Source organism: Trachymyrmex septentrionalis, unplaced genomic scaffold, assembly GCF_001594115.1.
Source record: "Trachymyrmex septentrionalis isolate Tsep2-gDNA-1 unplaced genomic scaffold, Tsep1.0 scaffold11, whole genome shotgun sequence".
Taxonomy (NCBI): domain Eukaryota; kingdom Metazoa; phylum Arthropoda; class Insecta; order Hymenoptera; family Formicidae; genus Trachymyrmex; species Trachymyrmex septentrionalis.
Window position 1 is genome coordinate 349,478 of NW_017304228.1, and position 3,736 is coordinate 353,213.

Genomic DNA, 3,736 nt, shown 5'->3' on the forward strand with positions numbered 1-3,736 from the left:
TATATATATATATATGCATATTAATTAAGAAGTGTGCCCTCTATTTCCCCTGTGGATTCGAGACTCGCGCTGAATCTTCGGATCTGCGGTCGGATATTCATGGTACTGTAATTAATGGATTTCCAACTCACCTGCCTTTGTGGGTTGGAAATCCATTGGGGGAAGGCAATTAAAGAAGAAGAAAGTTTGATCGAGCTATGAGCATTGGCAGGAGACTGGTACTGAGAATTGCTGAGAGCGGCTGAGAGAATCGTGCCGGCATTAATACATGACACCGAGGCACGGCACGCAACTACAAAGCGCGCGCGCGTGCACACACGACGACACCGTTACGGCTTACGGCGCGACGCGACGCGACGCGGCGACGCGCCGCCGCAGCCGCCGCGGCGCGGCGGCTACCGACGTATTCACGCTGGTATTCGCACAGTCGTCGCGGCTGTGCGAGGTTCGTTGGAGGTTAGGGTGGCCATTATTCTCGGCGCGTATTACCCCGGATTGTGCCTTCCGCGCCGCTCAACCTTCTTGGTACTCGTCGCCCACTAATCGTCGCGCGGATCGTGGAAAACTCGTCACCGCGTCACGTGGTGCGATTACACGCCCGGTTCTATCCCGTTCGCGTTTAACGCTCGAGGTGTTGCGGACCGAGACACACGGTGGTGCGCGCTTATTACGCGCTTTTTGGCACGCAGGTAAGTACAGGCGCGTACTTCCCCCGGTGCGCGTGGAAAAAAAGTCCCCGGGCTCGCTCGCTCGTTCTCTCTTTCTCTCTCTCTCTTTCTCTCTCTCTCTCTCTCGCGCGCGCATGTGTCATCTCTCGGACGAGAAGATTCTCGTCCGTCCCGGTGATCGGTTCTCTGATCGGCGATCAGGTGCGCGCGAATCGTCTCGCCTCCTGGCGAGGAGTCGAGAAGAACCAGGGCGACGGCGGCGCGCGTTTACGTGCCGGTGAATCCGTGTGGCCATTGTTTATAAGAATTGCCCGATCTCTCGGTCCGTTTCGGACGTTACGTACCAAGACGTACCGCTGAATCGAACGTTCGCGTCGTTTGCGATTGACGCGATAGGTTTAGGTACAGCAGCGTACCGTCGAGTTTCGCGCGACGGTGTTTTCGCGAACGCGACGAATAGGGGGAGCGGGATCTTGGACGCGTTTTTCCCGATATCTCGCGTCTCCGAGTCCCGTGAGCGAGTGGTCGCGCGCCCGGAGGGTGTGAAACGCGCATCGCGCTCCGCAGTTCGATGTTCGATCCGCGCCGCGCCGGCGAGAGATTATCATCACGCGCGCGCGTGTCCTCGCGCTGCACCTCGCGCTTCTCTTTTTCTTTTCTTTTCCCTCTCGGCGTTCGTCCGCGGCAGAGCGCGGACGCGCGCGACGACAGGACGATTCGGATTATTCGGAAGAGCGATAAGAGCGCGCGCGACTGCGATTCAAAAACTTTTCTCGGAAGCGTGGAAGCGACCGGCCGCTTCTCCACAATAGGCGGCGAGGAGATACCGGACGATCGACGCGTCACTACGCAATTACTGTTGCCAAGTCTCTTTGAAGATTATTTCCTATATTGCGATTTTCTCCTATATATTTTACCTGTAATTTGGACTTTTTTTTGGCATTTTTCTCTCCAAAAATTATACGGAAATTTTCTAAACTAAACTTTTTGTACCCCAAAAAATTCTCGATAAAAGAAATAAAATTTCCATAACTGCTAGTCATTTTACTAAATTCGCAATACTACATTATTGCGTATTTGTCAGTCTTAAGATATATCTACACAAATTTGCATAGCCGCATAAATGTATGCATAAAGAAAATTATCCGATCACATTTTACGTGCGTCTTTATTCGGAGAAATATGATTGGATAATTTTCTTTATATGTTTATACGTCTATGCAAGTTTGTGTGGACCCTTAGAGATGAGTTTGGATATTTTTAAAAAATATCGAAAATGTTCGAAGATATTGGGTGTGTTTCGTTTTGCGCTTCCAGTGTTTGCAAGCGGATTTGTCTTTGTTATATTTGATAAACAATGAACCGATTGTTGCGCGCCTTTCGGTTTTATCGAAATTTTACGCGTTGAGTAAGTCCTGACAATCTGCGCATGCGATTGGGTAATCTCGCAACGCGTAAAATTTCACCGAAAGGTGAAACAAACGACCTAATAAGAATAAACTGATGCTAACATGTGAAAATGAAAACGAAACGCGCTCATCAGGCCTGTTCTTTTTGGCTGAACTTTTCCAGGTCATCTTTCTTTCTTCTGGAGAGAAAAGGAAGAAAGATAAACTGGTGCAAAAGTTCAGCTAAAAAGAACAGACTTATTATAATACACGTTAGATTAAAATCCAACTACGCATTAAAGATTGAAATTAAATATTGAAGATTGAAATTTGGCCAATGAGGACAAAGAAATTTTAACTCCTTTTGTTTTAATTGGTCAAATTTTAATCTTTAATCTCAATCTTCAATGTAAAATCTGATTCTGTCATGTATATTATAAATTTGCCTAGTATTTTCGTATACGATTTTTTTCGAGAATAAAGTCTGGCCACGAACGATTTTTGAGTACGTGATGCTGTAAATCTTATAACTTTTCTACAATAAGCCATAATCTAAACTTCAAGTCTTAAGCTGTAAGAAATTGGCCAATCACAGTTGAATGTGAGAAAAATAATGATTGGTCAATTTCTTATGGCTTAAGATTTAAAATTAAAGTTATGGCTTATTGTAGAAAACCTATTAAGCTTTGAGTCTTAAGCCATAAGAAATTGCCGAATCACAGTTGAATGTGAGGAGAATGGTCGGCTATGATTGGTCAGTTTCTTACGGCTTAAAACTTAAGTTACTTAAAAATCTTATTGTAGACATCGCTTTATATACATTTGTAGTTTCTTATTCTTCAAATTTTTTTAAGTGGCATCTCATTCTGAAAGTGAAAATTGACCCAATCTTGAAAAAGATATATAATCTCACTTTACTTATGTTAATCTATAATCTTAATTAAGATTTTGCACGGTGAAGTAGTATAAGTTTAAGTATATGTACAGGATGACAGTATAGTATATATATTTTCTCTTTCACTATTTCTTTTTCTTCTTTAGCTTGTTATTTTAGAGACTATACATTTTATGGTTATAGTTTTTTAGTTCTTAAAGTATTCTTTTATTTATATATATATATATATATATATATATATATATATAATGTATTTGACTGGCTTAAGGCAACTTTTCCTAGATCGCCAAATAAATATTCAATCAATCACAGAATAAAATCGCCAGACTCTACGTTTTCCAGTAAGAGACGCAGACATAGTATGAACACAGTAAATTATTGCAATCTTGTTTAACATTGGCAAACGATAAGAATGTAATGGACTCAGGGTAGCCTCGATCCGTTGTACGCAAACAACGCTTGAGAACCAATAGCTGCATTCAGTAGAAAAAGCGGCTTTGCAACTGTATTTATTATAATTTTTTTATATGATTGGTCTTGCCCTTAGTTTCTCACTGGATTTAAATGTAAAGGCCGGTTGTTCCATCTTTAGATAAACAATGTAGTACTTTACTTATTGGATAAATAAAAGAGTAAAAGAGTAAAACATAAGAGAGTAAGACAGTGAGCTGAAATTTACCAAAAGGTGGAACCTAGCCTATGTCATGTAACTTTTTCTCAGAGCGAAAACGTGAAAATGAAAATTTGTGTGTGTGTGTGTGTGTGTGTGTGTGTGTGTGTGTGTG

At 42.3% G+C, this 3,736-nt stretch overlaps 1 protein-coding gene across 4 annotated transcripts in view; it reads left to right on the forward strand.

Moving 5' to 3' along the window:
- Positions 1-3,736, forward strand: part of LOC108749650 — a 13,263-nt gene that overhangs the window by 4,861 nt on the left and 4,666 nt on the right. Inside the window, exon 1 of one of the 4 annotated variants that reach the window (XM_018488481.1) lies at positions 440-689. The exons of the other annotated variants lie outside the window; for them this stretch is intronic. The gene's annotated coding sequence lies outside the window, so the exon portion shown is untranslated. Of the gene's footprint in view, positions 1-439; positions 690-3,736 lie in introns of those variants that run through there. 4 annotated transcript variants of the gene reach the window in all.